General features: G+C 39.3%; 1 long non-coding RNA gene across 1 annotated transcript in view; it reads right to left on the reverse strand.

Annotated features, from left to right (window-relative positions):
• Nucleotides 1–458: 458 nt before the first annotated feature.
• Nucleotides 459–17,990, reverse strand: part of LOC123383906 — a 53,822-nt gene continuing 36,290 nt past the window's right edge. Inside the window, exon 3 of the long non-coding RNA XR_006594280.1 lies at nucleotides 459–763. This is a non-coding gene — a long non-coding RNA (uncharacterized LOC123383906). The remainder of the gene's footprint in view (nucleotides 764–17,990) is intronic.

Genomic DNA, 17,990 nt, shown 5'->3' on the forward strand with positions numbered 1-17,990 from the left:
AGGCAGAGGTAGGACGATGTATGTGCAAGCCACGCTCACTAGCCAATCCAGTCAGCTCTGGCACACCACTGCATGTTTTACAGTGTGTATTCTTTTGAGTGTTTTATGACACAGGAAAGCAAGATATTAAAAGGCAATTATCACTTTGCCAGACAGAGGAAACATAACTACCTTATTAGCTGTAATAAAGTTGAACCATGAATTAAATGCATTTCTTTTGGATTCTAAAGAAGGCCCTTTATCTGTTACCTTAAATAGATTCTGTTTAAAAGCCAAGGAAATTTCAAAGTGTTCTTTTTATTTTGCCACCTGAGAAAATCACTTAAGGAGAGTAGACTGGATGTATGACTAAATATATTTTAAAGATTCAATAAAAGTCCCATTAAATTCATGAATTAGTATATTGAGGCACAAACACACACATGAAAAGAGAGTGCTGACCCGCCCCCCCCCCTCATTTTAACAGGGCTGAATTATATACAAGTGCACAAAAGAACCACCTAAAACTTGGCAGTGTGTCTGAGTCACCTGGAAAGCTTATTAAACCACTTATTGCTAGGCCTTATCCACACAGTTCCTGCGTCCATAAGCCCAGGGTAGGGCTAAGAAAGTGCATTTCTCTGGAGTTCCTGGTGATGCTAATGCTGCTGTTCTGGAGATCTCACTCTGCATGAACTCTGGTCCCAAAGCCCACATAGGCTTCCATATTCTGGTATTGTGTGAATTTTTACCACTGGAGACTTCTGTATCTAAAGACATTCTCCTGTTAAACAATAGATAAATTTAGAAACATAATAAGTTAGGTTCTTATCAGTAATCAAAGTATTTGAGAATAGGCTTAATAGGAGAGTGGCACAAATTCCTTATTATAGAGAAAAGCATACTGAGATTTGTTTTCTGTAGATGAAGGGCAAAGTTAATGATTGCTCTTAGTGCTAATAGAAAAGGCAAACTTTCAAAGTAGTATCAGTAGTTAAGGAGCTCAAAATTATTCACAGTAGTGGTCATACCAATATCTGGCTGTGAATCCTGTCCCTGCCACTTAACTGTTTACCCTGAGCAATTTATTTAATCTCTCTGTGCCTCAGTTTACTCTCTGTAAAATGGGGATGATCATAGTAACAGTCACCTCATAGGGTTATTGAGCGGATGTGACAGGTATAGGACCTGACATGTGGGAAGAAATTGGTGAATATTGGCTATAAATTAGATCTCCGGTTCCATATTAAGAAGAAAGCATTCTTGGGGCGCCTGGGTGGCACAGTCGGTTAAGCGTCCGACTTCAGCCAGGTCACGATCTCGCGGTCCATGAGTTCGAGCCCCGCGTCAGGCTCTGGGCTGATGGCTCGGAGCCTGGAGCCTGTTTCCGATTCTGTGTCTCCCTCTCTCTCTGCCCCTCCCCCGTTCATGCTCTCTCTCTCTCTCTCTGTCCCAAAAAATAAATTTAAAAAAGTTGAAAAAAAATTTTTAAAAAAAGAAGAAAGCATTCTTTAGGCAAGTAAATATGGGAAACACTAAGAAAAACAGTAATAAATAAGTTTCTTTGTTGCAGGACTTCTAGATACGTTTTATATGCCAGTGCACACTGTGAATCCTTTAGAGGAAGGTACAATTCATAGCGTTTCCAAGTATTATTTAGCCACAGAACATTTTTTGCAAGTAACACTTTGAGGATGACAATTTTTACAATATTTTTACAATTATTATAGTAAACTAGTATTTCTTTTTTTTTTAAGTTTATTTATTATTTTGAGAGAGGGGGAAGGGCAGAGAGAGGGGGAGAGAGAGAATCCCAAACAGCCTCAGAGCTGTGAGTATGGAACCTGCTGTAGGGCTCGATTTCACAAACTGTGACATCATGACCTGAACTAAAACCAAGAGTGAGACACTTAACTGACTGAGCCCCCCAGTATTTATTGACATAAATATATAACAGAGAAATTGGCATGTGACATCAGTATACCTTAGCCATAGGGGTAGGATTGGGATAGAACAAAAAAATCCTTGTTACCCATAAGAATTTTCTACAGCTCTTCTGAAATGATAATATTTCCCCCATTCATCCCTTTATTCTTGCCTGCATTCAATATTTCCAACAAATATTCATTAAGTGCCTCTAAGTAACAAGCAATATATAGGTATTGGGGACTCAATATAGAATAAGATGTAAAAAGTTCCTCTCCTCATGGAGTTTACCTTCTAGGAGTCAGAAAACATGTACATAAATAAATAAATATGTAGTATGTCAGGTGGTGGTAAGTATAATGAAAAAATTGAGGTGGACAAAAAGGAGAAGAGAAGAAAAACTATGCAAGGCAGTGGCCATTTAAGCAGAAACCTGAAGGAAATGGGGTCACAAGTTATGGGGACACCTAAGGGAATAACACAGTCAAGGAAGAAGGAAGTTAGTGCAAAGAAATATTCCAATGTGGAGCATGCTTGTATGGTGAAGCTGGATGAGTGAGACAGGGAAAGAGAAGTTGCAAGTGAGACTAGAAAGGTACAGAAGTTCACACCAGGAGAAAAGTGTATTAGCTATCTTTTGCTGTGTAACAAATCATCCAAAAAAATTGCTGGCTTAAAGCCAATAACTACTTAAAGACAATAACTACCTATGTCCCCCCACCAGTTTCTATGTATGAGGAATTTGGGAGTGGCTCAGCTGGGCAGCTGTGGCTTGGAGTTCCTCCTGAGGTTCTGTCAGATGTCAGCAGGGCCCGCAGTCATTTAAAGACTTGATGAGGGCTGGGAGATCCACTTTTAGGATGGCTAGCACACACCTAGCAAGTTGGTATTGACGGTTGCCTAGAACACTCAGTTCCTCTCCATGTGCTCTCTCCAGGGAGCTGCTGGAGGGTTCTGCACATTCATTGGCTTCCCTCAGAGAAAGCACTACAAGACTGAGAAAACTGCGGTGACTCTTAAGCCCTAAATTTGCTAGTAACACACTGATTCTGCGTGCAAAAACGTTACAAAAGCTAGAAAATCAGAATGTGAGAATCAATGACAGCCATCTGGGAGGCTGGCTACCTGCACCATCTTTGGGTCTCTAGCTTTTGCTCTGAGTGAGATGGAAAGCAATTGGAGGTTTGGGGCAGAAGAGTAAAATGGTCTGACTTGTCTTTGTAAAGGCTTGTTCTTAGCACTGTGCTGAGAATAGAGTGTGAGGGAATGAGTAGTAACAGTGGATGTAGAGAAAACAGGAAGCAATCTCAATAATCCAAGTGAGAGATGGTGATGGCTTGGACCCACATGGGGCTGGTAAAGGCTCTGAGAAGTGGTATATGGTCCTCTAGATATGCTTTAAATTTTTTTTTAATGTTTATTCATTTTTTGAGAGACAGAAAGAGACAGAGCATGAGCAGGGAAGGGGCAGAGAGAGAAGGAGACACAGAATCCGAAGCAGGCTCCTGGCTCTGAGCTGTCAGCACACAGCCCGGCACAGCCTCAAACTCATGGACAGTGAGATCATGACCTGAGCCGAAGTTGGGCGCTCAACCGACTGAGCCACCCAGGTGCCCCATGGATATACTTTGAAGTTAGAGCCAACAGAGTTCCTGATGGATTAAATGTGGGTTGTGAAAAAAGAAGAGTCAAAAATGTGAAAAAGGAAGAGTCAAAAAATGCACAAGGCTCCTGACCTTCTGCATTTTGCTGCATTATGCCTAGCACTAGGCATAACCCTTGCCATGGAAACTTCTAGAATTAGGAGGGGAGCTTCTAGGGTATTGATAGAATATTACTCAAAGTCCATCTAAATGACACTAATTCAATATCTACATTTTACATAAAAGGATCCAGATATTATTTTGAAGGAAATATAAAAACCAAAATTATTGCAAACCATTAAGAACCCGAAGGCAGGGGCACCTGGGTGGCTCAGCTGGGTAAGCACCTGACTTACGCTCAAGTCATGATCTCACAGTTTGTGAATTCAAGCCCTGCATCAGGCTCTGTGCTGACAGCTCAGAGCCTGGAGCTGCTTTGGATTCTGTGTCTCCCTGTCTCTCTGCCCCTCAAAATTAAGTAAACATTAAAAAAAAATAATAAAAGAACCTTAAGCACTTACAGATGTTCCCAAAACTATAGCTAGGCCAACTTTGCCCTGATTCCCCCTACTTAATTGTTTTTAGGTGATAAAATGTGACTCTCCAGTTTGTTTTAACTCCCCTTTAACAGAAAACTTTCTGGAATCTGTCAGCAGTAAAACATGTTTGACCACTACAGATTTAAATAATCTTTCTTTGCTTTAATAAAGGGGATGCTTATTTAAAACTTTAAATTTTTACTAGCCTTAAAAAAATTGCTCATTTGATCTGATGTCCGAATATTTATGCTATATATTCCAAATCACCGTGGAGATCAGCACTCTACAGAACAATGTTGGAGTTACGGATATCTGCAGTTTAATTGCCTGAGAACTGATGTTAATTAAGTATGCCCTCCAATATATCCTGAGTTTGGGGGTCCTTGAAAATTGGCAGAGCCCTCTTACTGAAATGTTCTAAGATCCCATGTTTAATTATGACAACAGGTCTTTGAGAGTGCTGTCATTCATTCAGTTATTCACACATCCCTTCCATATTGATCTTGCATGACATTCAAGTCTTGTGTTCTGTGCTGGTGATTCAAATGTGGACAAATCCTTGGCCTTGAGAGCTTACACTATATTGGGAAAGATATAAGAACATCGACAAAGTGCTACTATAGAGTAAGGACAGGACACTATGGGAACATATAAGAAGGACCCCTGCCCAGTCTTGAAGAGTCACAGAAGAGAGGTTATGAATAAGCCAAGACCTTAAGCACAGATTTGGGTGCAAGAGCACTCCAAGAAAGAGAGAATCTGGTCCAAGAGAGCGTAAGGAACATTCAGTGAACAGCAAGGCAATTCAATAAGCTTACTGTAGACAATAGAAAGTGAAAAGGCTTCTGGAGAGGTAAGTTGATAATAGCCTAGGAAAAGCCTAAAATTTCAAGAAGCTTATGGTTCATCTAAAAGTAATGAGGAGGGGCGCCTGGGTGGCGCAGTCGGTTAAGCGTCCGACTTCAGCCAGGTCACGATCTCGCGGTCCGGGAGTTCGAGCCCCGCGTCAGGCTCTGGGCTGATGGCTCAGAGCCTGGAGCCTGGAGCCTGTTTCCGATTCTGTGTCTCCCTCTCTCTCTGACCCTCCCCCGTTCATGCTCTGTCTCTCTCTGTTCCAAAAATAAATAAACGTTGAAAAAAAAATTTTTTAAAGTAATGAGGAATCTGGGCACCTGGGTGGCTCAGTCGGTTGAACATCCAACTTCGGCTCAGCTCACCATCTCACAGTTTGTGGGTTCGAGCCCCGCATCGGGCTCTGTGCTGACAGCTCGGAGCCTGGAGCCTGCTTCGGATTCTGTGTCTCCCTCTCTCTCTGTCCCTCCCCTGCTCATGCTCTGTCTCTATGTCTCTCAAAAGTGAATAAATATTGAGAAAAAATAAAAGTAATGAGGAATCATGGAACAGTTTTAAGCAGGGCAGCAGTAGGATATGCTGGTAACTTGGAAAACTCACCCTAACTACGGTTCAGAACATGGTCTGGGGATGGAATGAAATCCAACCTTTCCTCCATCTTCTCATCCTATCACCACATTCAAGTCACCACCTCCATTCTCCTCTCCATCCATTCTCACCAGCCAACTAAAAATGCATATCATCAGATCACTCTCCACTGAAACATTGTTTTGGTAGCCCATTGTCCTTATAAAAAAATCCAAAATTCATAATAGGTTTCACAAGTCCTTGCTCAATTAGGTCCAAAGTTCCCACCCAGTTTCACCCCATCTTTTCTTCTTTTGGTCTTTCAGTTCCAGTCATGGTGGGTTTTCTTCCAGTTCTTCCAAGGGACCAAGCTTTTGTTCCCACTTGTTCTGGAACTTCAAAGGGACTGTTTTTTCTGCCTAGAACATGGGACTCATTTGTCTCTGGCTAATTTATGACTTTCATCCATATTTCAGCCTAACCTTCATTTTCTCAGGGATGTGGTGCTTTATCTTTTTAAATAAGTTAAGCCCCTCACCACACACTAGACACCTTCATTACACCTTGTACCTCTCTTCTCATTTTACTTTATTGAAGATGCTTATAGAATGCCAACATTTCCCACTAGACTCAACTTCTCCTTCCCACCTCTCTTGCTAGTCATGGTTCCCCATGACCTAGTACAATACTGGCTCAGTGTATCACTGAATCATTATACAGAAAGCCCCCAACTAGTGGTGCCTGGGTGGCTCAGTCAGTTAAGCATCCAGGGTCCAACTCTTGACTTCAGCTCAGGTCATGATCTCATGTTTCATGTGATTGAGCCCCACATCAGGCTGCATTACTGACAGCACAGAGCCTGCTTGGCTTCTCTCTCTCTCCATCTCTCTCTGCCCTCCCTCTCCCCCACTCACATATGCTCTCTCTCAAAATAAATAAATAAACTTTGGGGGAAAAAAAGTCCCCAACTGATGATGGTTTGACTTAGGATTTTTCTACTTCACAAAAACGCAAAAGCATACACATTCAGTAGACACCACATTTCAAATTCTAAATTTTGATCTTTTGGGAGCAAGTGGTAGAATATCCTCTTGTAATTCTGAGCAGCAGCAGTGAGCCAGAGCTCACATGATCACAAGGATAGATGATGGACACACTTACAGCCATTCTATTTGCATACAACCATACTGTTTTCCCCTTTCAGTACAATCAATATTAAATAGGTTACATGAGATGTTCAATACCTTGTTATAAAATAGACTTTGTGTTAGATAACTTTGTTCAACTGTAGCCTAATGTAAGTGTTCTGAGCATGTTTAAGGTAAGCTAGGCTAAGTTATGATGGTCAGTACATTAGATGTATTAAATGTAATTTTGACTTATGATAATTTCAATTTATGATGGATTTATCAGGATGTAACCCTATCATAAGTTGAGGAAGAACTGTATATTAAATAAATGAATTAGGGGCACCTGGGTGGCTCAGCTGGTTGAGCGTCCGACTTCGGCTCAGGTCATGATCTCCCAGCTTGTTGGTTCGAGCCCCACATCGGTCTCTGTGCTGACAGCTCGGAGCCTGGAGCCTGCTTCAGATTCTGTGTCTTCCTCTCTCTCTGCCCCTAACCCACTCTCATTCTGTCTCTGTCTCTCTCAAATAAATAAACAAATAAACATTAAAAATTTTTTAAAATAAATGAATGATAGCAGGAAGATAGTTAAAAGGTGTGTCTGGAACTGAAGAGGTAGAAAGAAAGCATGGATTTGAGTCTTGAGTGCTCAGAGTAACTTGGAAATCGGCTGTAAATGAGGGGAAAGAATTGGGAGAAAGGACAGGCTCTTAATGCATCTGGCTCTTCACTGTATTGATGAACATTGGCTGATGCCAATAGTAAAACACTCAGTAAATATCTGTGTCCAATGAATAAGGCTAAGTGGGTGGAGGCCATCACTCAGGTTCCTGTCTTGGTCTAGTGAGCAGCTCCATTCCCTGAGAGAGGGAAAACGTGACCAGAAGTGCTTTACAGACAGCGCTTCCAACAGCACCACTCAGCTATTTGATTTTTAAGAGGTCACACAAGTATTCAAAATGGCATTCTATCAATAGAAAAGAAAACAGAGCATGAGTGTGTATGAAGTATTATTGGACTGTATTCAATTTGGTGTTTATATTAGTATTTTAATACTTTAAATCGTAACCCATTAATTTCATTAGAATTATTTCATCAGATTGATTTCAAATTTTGAGAAAGACAATATATGTTTTCAGATGGGATGCCTCTGAACACTGTGGCTGAAAATAGCAAAAAAGAAAAAAGAAGAAGAAGATAAAAACCCCCTTCCTCCTTAAGGGGGAAGAATTACAGAGACTCTCTAAAAACCTCTCTAAAGACCACTTATGCATCTTTTAACTTCAAAACTGTAGCACACACGGTTTCCATCTGGGATGATAAAAATGTTCTGGAATTAGATAGTGTTGATGGTTGCACAACATTGTGAATGTACTTAATGGCACTGAATTGTATACTTTAAAATGGTTACAATGTGGCACAAAAACAGACACATAGACCAATGGAATAGAATAGAAACCCCAGAACTAGACCCACAAAAGTATGGCCAACTCATCTTTGACAAAGCAGGAAAGAACATCCAATGGAAAAAAGACAGCCTCTTTAACAAATGGTGCTGGGAGAACTGGACAGCAACATGCAGAAGGTTGAAACTAGAACACTTTCTCACACCATTCACAAAAATAAACTCAAAATGGATAAAGGACCTAAATGTGAGACAGGAAACCATCAAAACCTTAGAGGAGAAAGCAGGAAAAGACCTCTCTGACCTCAGCCGTAGCAATCTCTTACTCGACACATCCCCAAAGGCAAGGGAATTAAAAGCAAAAGTGAATTACTGGGACCTTATGAAGATAAAAAGCTTCTGCACAGCAAAGGAAACAACCAACAAAACTAAAAGGCAACCAACGGAATGGGAAAAGATATTCGCAAATGACATATCGGACAAAGGGCTAGTATCCAAAATCTATAAAGAGCTCACCAAACTCCACACCCGAAAAACAAATAACCCAGTGAAGAAATGGGCAGGAAACATGAATAGACACTTCTCTAAAGAAGACATCCGGATGGCCAACAGGCACATGAGAAAATGTTCAGCGTCGCTCCTTATCAGGGAAATACAAATCAAAACCACACTCAGGTATCACCTCACGCCAGTCAGAGTGGCCAAAATGAACAAATCAGGAGACTATAGATGCTGGAGAGGATGTGGAGAAACGGGAACCCTCTTGCACTGTTGGTGGGAATGCAAATTGGTGCAGCCGCTCTGGAAAGCAGTGTGGAGGTTCCTCAGAAAATTAAAAATAGACCTACCCTATGACCCAGCAATAGCACTGCTAGGAATTTATCCAAGGGATACAGGAGTACTGATGCATAGGGCCACTTGTACCCCAATGTTCATAGCAGCACTCTCAACAATAGCCAAATTATGGAAAGAGCCTAAATGTCCATCAACTGATGAATGGATAAAGAAATTGTGGTTTATATACACAATGGAGTACTATGTGGCAATGAGAAAAAATGAAATATGGCCTTTTGTAGCAACGTGGATGGAACTGGAGAGTGTGATGCTAAGTGAAATAAGCCATACAGAGAAAGACAGATACCATATGGTTTCACTCTTATGTGGATCCTGAGAAACTTAACAGGAACCCATGGGGGAGGGGAAGGAAAAAAAAAAAAAGGAGGTTAGAGTGGGAGAGAGCCAAAGCATAAGAGACTGTTAAAAACTGAGAACAAACTGAAGGTTGATGGGGGGGTGGGAGGGAGGAGAGGGTGGGTGATGGGTATTGAGGAGGGCACCCTTTGGGATGAGCACTGGGTGTTGTATGAAAACCAATTTGTCAATAAATTTCATATATAAAAATAAATAAATAAATAAATAAATAAAATAAAATAAAATAAAATGGTTACAATGGTCAATTTCACATTATGTATCTTACCACACACACAAAAATTTAATACAAAACATGTGTTCCCCAGAACTGAAAGAGCTTAACCACTTTATGCAACCGAGATATTTAAGAAATGGGAGAAGCTTCACTCTGCTTGTGAGATGCTCTTGAAAAGCACAGCAGTGCGATGCTGTGGAGATTCTTTCTGGCAAGGAGATTTGGAACCCAGGGTCTGGGGAAGGAATGAAACTCAGGTTGTGTGTGACATGACTTTGCAAGCAAGAAAAAGAGAATCTAAGAAATAACAGAAAACAACCACTTCCGGTCTTTACAAGAAAGGGGTTGTCCTTGATTCTCCACGAAATTTCTCAAAGGTTGGATGCTTGGAGAATGTCACTCCCCGTGCAATTCTGTGCTTAAGAAATCCAAGGATGTGGCCGGTACGGTAGTTTCCAGCTTTGTCACCAACAAGAACACATTTATTTATTATTTTCCTTCAGGGATTGCATGTTTTGAAAGGTACTATCTATTAAACAATATCAAACAAATGGCCCTTGTTAAATACAACGAGTGCATTCCCTACTTTCTACTAAACAGCTATAAAATGCATATATACCTGTGCATCTGTACCTCTGATTAGCATGAGGTGGTCAGTGTTACCACTCTAGTTGATATAATTCCAGGTAAAAGCAAAGAATTGATGTTCACATTTATCTGTCAGTTTTTTCATCTATAAATGCCTTTAGACATTTAAAAACACTAAAAATGCATTAGGCTTTTAGAGACACTGCAAATAGCTTAGGCACCTGCACTGCTACCTTCCTGGGTTCTAATAAGGAATCATGACTCTAATAATTAGTGTTTATATCAGTGTATCTTAACAGGGAGGAGGCAACCACCTTAATCAGGTTTATCAAAACCCCCTCAGGGGAGTCAAGCTATGCACTTCCTCGAGCCCCTGCGGAGAAACTGGTACACCTTCTGAGCAGGGGCAGGTAAAAGAGGGTGGCTTTCCTCTCTGGAGAATTACTGCTGGAGCCACTGTTACCAATGAGAGTGGATTGTACCTTTCAAATGAATTAGGGCCAAGAAAAGAATAAGAACCAAACACGGATTTATATAACCCTTCATGTGAGGCTTTCACAGCAAAATAAATTTCTAATAGCAAGTTGTTGTCTCACTGTCTAGACTGAATAATGTGGGCCAAGAAACAATACATAATGTGCTCTAACAAATTGTTAAGGAACAATATTACATTTCTAATAAAAATAAACAACAATAACAGACAATTCATAGGAGAAATTAAAGTCATTAACAAATATTGGGATGGGGGTTTCAACCTGACTAGGAACTGAATAGGGTAAAATTTCAGCGTGGACTTGACTTCTGCTTCCAACCAAATGGATTAACAATGACCAGATTTGTCCTCACACTGAAACAACTGACAACTAAACAAACTGTAAGAAATAGTGATTTGCAAGACACCAGACATCAGTCAATAAGGAAATTGATTCCTGAAAGATGGGGGAAAAAAGGAGGTGAGCTACATGGATTGCCCAGCTTCTGCCTTGAGACACTTTCCAGGCTGTGGCACAGGAAGGGGACTCAGGCAGAGCCCAGGGGGGCTCCCTGAGTTGAAAAGATGGAGCAGAGAGTCCAGGGAGACCAAGGTATCTAAAATTTGCAGGATAGAAGATTGAGAAGGAAAAAACTGCACATAGAACCCCAGAAATCTGCAGACGGGGACGTCCCTGTTCAATCTTTGACTGAGAACTGATCAGCACATGCATGTGAGGAAAGCACCAGAGTCCAGGGAAAGAACCCCCAGGAGGATTGAGGTAGACACTGCCTGGCACTCACTCAGGGCCTGTCCTACCAGCCAGACTGAAAAATCTCATGATTCACAGGTGGGTTCATGGTGGAATACTCAAAAGAATCTTACCTCACTCGCAGGAAATTGGTCCTTGAATGAACAGTGATCCCACCTAACAAATCCTAAAAGCGTAGAACCAAAAGGATCGAGCTGTTTCCAAATAATTTATCTGCATCCCAGAACACAGCCCAGGTGACAAAAAAAAAAAAAAAAAAAAAAAAGAAAAGTATTCAGCACCCAACAAGGTAAGATTCACAATGACTGGAATCCAAAGAAAAATCAAACAGGCTCATGAAAAAGAAAGAAAATAAGGGTGGCTCAGTTAGTTAAGCATCCAACTCTTGATTTTGGCTCAGGTCATGATCTCACAGTTCATGGGATTGAGCCCCTCATTGGGCTCTGCTCTGACAGCATGGAGTCTGCTTGGGATTCTCTCTCTCCCGCTCTCTCTGTCCCTCCCTAACTTGTACTCCCTCTCTCTCTCAAAAAATAAAATAAAATAAAATAAAATAAAATAAAATAAACTTAAAAAGAAAATAAGACACAACAAGGAAATAAATCAATCACACTGGTGATTAATAGTGTTAGAATTAGCAGAGCTCCTGGGTGGCTCAGTCGGTTGAGCGTCCGACTTCGGCTCAGGGCATTATCTCGCAGTCTGTGAGTTCGAGCCCCACGTCGGGCTCTGTGCGGACAGCTCAGAGCCTGGAGCCTGCTTTGGATTCTGTGTCTCTCTCTCGCTCTCCCTGCCCCTCCCCCACTCATGCTCTGTCTCTCTCTCTGTCAAAAATAAGTAAACATTAAAAAAAATTTTTAATAAAAAAAATAGTGTTAGAATTAGCAACTAAAGACAATACAGCAGTTATTGTATAAATATACTCCATATATTTTAAAAGTTAGAGACATAGAAGACATGGATAAAAGACTCACATCAAACTTGAAGATGAAAACTACAATAGGTAGGACTAAAAATACACTGGATGAGAACTAATGGCAAATTAGACATTGCAGAAGAAAAATATTAGTGAATTTGAAGATACAGCAATAGAAACTATCTCACATATACTGAGAGAAAAAAGAATCAGAAAAATAAACAGAACACCAGAGAACTAAGGGACAACTTCAAGGGGCCAAATATACCTGAGACTGGAGTCCCTTAAGGAGGAGGGAGAGGCAGGAAAATATTTGTTGGAACAATCATTAAATTTTTTTTCAAACTTGATGACTATAAACCTACAGATCTAAGAACACCAACTAACCCCCAACACAAGAAATATAAAGTTACAATGAGGCATATCATAATAAAGTTGTCCAAAACCAGTGATAAAGAAAAAAATGTTTAATATCAGCCAGAGAAAGAATATATGTCACATGCAGAAGAAAAAAATTTAGTATGACAGCAGACAGGTCACTGGGAAAAAATGCTAGTGGAAGGGAGTAGGACACCTTCAAAATACTGAAAGAAAAATATTGTTAACCTAGAACTCTATACCCAGGGAAAATATCTTTCAAAAATGAAAGCAAATGAAAGGCTGTTCTAGACATGCAAAAGACACAAAAGCAAAAGGAATTAATCGGTGGCAGCAGTAAATAACTACAATAAAAGTTATGAAAGTCCTCAGACAAAAAGTAATATCAAACTGGAACACAATAGAATGAGGAAATCCAAAATGGGAACTATGTGGATAAATGTAAGGGACTGTTTTCAATATTTAAATGTCTTTAAAAGATATAGGCTGTTTAAACAAAAATGGTAACAATGCAGCATGGTTTTATCCCATCTGTACAGGTAAAATGTATGACAACAATAACACAAAGGTTGGAAGGGAAAAAATAGAACAATAATATTGTTTCTCACCCTCTATCTGAAGGGTCATAATATCACTTGAATTTAGCCTGTGGTAAGTTAAAGAAAATCAGTAAGAATATGAAAGATTTGAACAATACTGTCAACCAACTTGAGCTAACTGACATTTAGAAAATACTTCATGTAACAAGAACAAATACAAAAACAAATTTTTCCAAATTTGATTCCAAAATCTTCCAAATTATACCATTTTCTAGACCATAAAAAAAATCTTAACAAGTTTAGAAGAGCTCAAGTCATACTTCATTCTCTGGCCACAAGGGAATTAAATTAGAAAACAACAATACATCCCTGGAAAATCTCCAAATACAGTACATGGAAACTAGACAACTAACTTCTAAAGAATTCATTGGGCCAAATAAGAAATCAAAAGGAAACTACATAAGTATTTTCAACTGAATGAAAATGAAAATACAACCTTCCAGAATTTGTGAGATGCCACTAAAGCAGAAGTTGACGATTGGTAGTAATGTTTAGGGAAAGTTTATACCTGTATCTAGAAAAGAAATGTCTCACGTCAGTGACCTTAGCTTCAACCTTAAGCAACAAGAAAAAGTGCAAATGTAACCCAAAGCAAGAAAAAGAAAGGAAATAATAAATATCAAAGCAGAAATTAATGAAATAAAAAGTGGAAAAATAATAGTGATAAAACAATAAAACTAAAAGCTAGTTATTTGAGATCAATAACTGATTAATCCCTAGCCAGGCTGATCAGAAAAAACACAGAAGTTACAAATTTCTCATATCCAGAATGAGAAGGGTGGCATTACTCTACAAATTCTACAAATACTAAGAATAATAGGAGAAAATAATGAACAATTTTATACCAACAAATTCAATAACTTAGTTTAAATAGACAAATTCCTTGATAGACACAAACTATCAAAGCTTACTCAGGAAGAAATAGATGAACTGAATTGCTCTGTATCTGTGAAAGAAACTGAAATTGTAGTTTAAAAATATTCCCACATGGGACACCTGGGTGGCTCAGTTAGTTAAGCACCTGACTTCGGCTCTGTGGGTTCTGGCCCACTGCTCTGTGCTGACAGCTCAGAGCCTGGAGCCTGCTTCAGATTTTGTGTCTCCCTCTCTCTCTGCCCGTCCCCTGCTTGAGCTCTGTCTCTCTCTTTCAAAAATACATAAATATTTTTAAAAATTAAAAAACAAAAACAAAAACAAAAAAATTCCCATAAAGAAAACTTTAAGCCCAGATGGCTTCCCTGGTGATATTTACCAAACATTTAAGGAAGAAATAATACTAATTCTACAGAAACTCTTCCAGAAAACATTGCATTAATACCAAAATCAAATACAGTACAAGAAAAGAAAGCTATAGGCCAATATCCCTCATGAACATAGAAGCAAAAGTTTAGTAAATTAAATTCAACAGTATTAAAAAAAGGATAATAGGTCATGACCCAATGGGGCTTATCCCAGGTATGCTAGGTTGGCTTAACATTTTTAAAAAAATAAGTGTAATTCACCATATTAACAAACTTAAATATTTTTAAATTATCTCAAAATATGTGGAACAAACATATGGACAAAATCCAAAACTCATTTCTGATAAAAACTCTCTGCAAATTAGAAGTAGAAGGGAACCGGGGCGCCTGGGTGGCGCAGTCGGTTAAGCGTCCGACTTCAGCCAGGTCACGATCTCGCGGTCCGTGAGTTCGAGCCCCGCGTCAGGCTCTGGGCTGATGGCTCAGAGCCTGGAGCCTGTTTCCGATTCTGTGTCTCCCTCTCTCTCTGTCCCTCCCCCGTTCATGCTCTGTCTCTCTCTGTCCCAAAAATAAATAAGCGTTGAAAAAAAAATTAAAAAAAAAAAAAAAGAAGTAGAAGGGAACCTCTACAACCTGACAAAGGACATCTATGGAACACCCAGAGATATATATCATACTTAATGTGAAAGAATGAAACAGCCTGAGTACCCAATAATAAGGATGATTAAAATAATTACTGATGACATAAAACACTTTAAGGCTACTAAAAGTCAGATATTTGAAGAATATTTGGAAGCAAGGAAAATGGCTTATGATATAATGATGAACTTAAAAAGGAGTACATAAATACATGATCAAGTTGTGTTGAGAGAGGGGGGTGGTTAAGAAAACCAGAAGGAAATATCCACATATGTTAACATCTGGGGAAGGCAGAAGAATGATATTGTTAGTAATTTGTTCTGTATATACTTTTCTGCATTTCCAAAATTTTCTATTTTTAAAGTCAGAAAAATGTCACTGAATTTTAGGAAAAAATAACAAATAGGAAAGTGGAGAAAGAAAAATAATGGAGTTTAGTGATTCTAAATTTATATCTTCAGTCTTACTTTCCCCTCAGACTCTTTCAATGTTCACAACTGGACATAGCCTCTCAGATATCTACAGATATTTAAATTGAAGAGGCCCACAATTAGGCACATGATCTTTTCCTACAAATTTGTACTTCTTGTTATTCTCCATCTTGTTTGATAAGGAGACTAATTCATTCATTATCTATTCAGCAAATATATAGTGAGTGTGCACTATGTGATGGACACCGTAGGAGACAATGGGGATACAATAATCAACAAGATGTGGATACTGCCTTCAAGATTCTTCTAGCATTGTGATGGAGCCAGACAATGGTGCTGTGTAGTACAATAAAACGTAAGTGTTACAAAATGGGAATATGAACAAGATAACTATAGTATGGGGGAAGACAATGAACCTCGTCTTGGATGATCAGAAAAGTCTGTAGCAGAAAATATGCAAACCGAATTGCAAGGAATGAGAAGAGTTATGCAGGTGGAGTGCAGTAGCTGTGTTGCAGAAAGAGAGGTCTATTGACACAAAGGCCAGGAGGCTCATTCACAGAACAGCAAGCAAACATTTGGCAATATAAGAAGGGTCCTGATCATAAAAATTCTTGAAAACCATCAAGGAATTGGGATTTTATTCTATGGCAATGAGAAACCATTAAAAAGTTTTCATTAGCACTAAGTACCCCTGTATCCACATAGTTACAGATTCTGAAAAACAGAACCTCCTCTCCTACTGACACCCAAGGATTTTTCAAGTATATTGAATAGGGCGACATGGCTGGGTACAGTTTATCACTTGCTTTTGCCACCATTACTAGCCTCTGCCATGTTGAGGCCCCCCCATGGTTGCTGGCAACTGTGCTAAAGATCTGTAAATGTTACCATCTGCTCTGGGTCACACATCCCTGTTGAATATATAAAGGTATGATGCATTCAACATTACAGTATCTCTTTTGCTGGACAGTATTGTGAAATAAGAAAGAAGAGTTCTCCCCTATGTGTTATGTGTTGGGTGGCCTGGGCAAAGATGTCAGAGTTTAGTAAGACTGCTTTCTTTGTTGGCACACATAGCCATTCTGTCCCTGGGAAACCTTCCCACCACACAGTGGCTGGGTCAGAAAAGTTTCAACTAACAGCTACCATTATGTCCCCAAAAGGAGTGGACTCTAATATTTAGAATCCACAGTGGGGTCTAGACATTCCTTTCTTCTACCATCAAGTGACTCTTTCTCAGGGAACTTCAGTCACTTATTTTGATTTGGCTTTAGATTACCTTTTTCTTTTTTCTTTTTTTTCTTTTCTTTTTTTTTTTTTTTTTTTTTTTTTTTTTTTTTTTTTTTTGGTCTACCACACAGGATGTATCTGAATGCCATTGTAGAAACCCTTTGAATTCTTTCCCTAGCAGTCTCCCTAGCCCCCTTATCTCAATAGAGCTGAATACCAGAAATTTGGAGTAGAGAGAAATCTCTCTGTTTCACCCATCAGCTGTGTCTAGAGCTTAGTTATGGTCTAACCAGGACACAGTGAAGAGTATAAAGGCTACAGACCAAATGGTAATGAAAGATGCCCCTGGGCAATGAGATTTAGGGTGATAATTCTTTTCTAATTTTCTATTTTCATTTTCTAATTTTTTCTTCAAAACCATAATTGCTTATATAAGAAATTTCATAAAAATAAGTTAAGTACTACTGTGATCAACATAATACTGTGTGAGTTTTGGTGAAGGATGAGGAAACAACATTCTCCTATAACTTAAAAGACATTTGGCAATATCAGTCAAATCTTTGCCATGCTCTATGACCATCAATTATCCTATAGATGTATTCCCTTACATCTATGCAAATAGATGCATAAGGGTGTTTGAGCAGCATCATTTGCAATAGCAAAGAACTGCAAGCATCCTAATCTTCATCTGCTGATTTGTATTGTATTCAAGATGTACTAAGAAAAGGTAAGTTGCAGAATAGCTATGTATAGTGAGATACGACTTGAAGAGAAAGACAGGTGAAGAGATGATGATGATAGATAGATAGATAGATAGATAGATAGAAGATAGTAGGTAGGTAGATAGGTAGGTAGGAAGGTAGAAGGTAGATCAGTTGGTAGGGAGGTAGAAGAAAAGAAAGAAAGAAAAGAAGAAAGAAAGAAAGAAATAAAGAAAGAAAGAAAAAAAGAAAGAAGAAAGAAAAAAAAGAAAGGAAGAAAGAAGAGAGGGAGGGAGGGAGGGAAGGAGGAAGGAAGATCATTTGAATATGCATAGCAAATGTCTGGAAGAATTCAGTGGGGTGTTGTGACTTTTCACTTACTGTCTTGTACTGTTTACTGTGAGCCCATTTGCATTCCCTCTGAACCTTGTGCTCAAGCCAACATTCTCCAAGACACCAGGCCTTTTCATGGACACTTGCACATGCTGTTTCTTCTACCTGAAATGTTTCCCCTTTCCTCCTTCACCTCACAAATTCCTTTTTATCTAGTAAGGGT

The sequence above is a fragment of the Felis catus genome, chromosome A2, assembly GCF_018350175.1.
Source record: "Felis catus isolate Fca126 chromosome A2, F.catus_Fca126_mat1.0, whole genome shotgun sequence".
NCBI lineage: Eukaryota > Metazoa > Chordata > Mammalia > Carnivora > Felidae > Felis > Felis catus.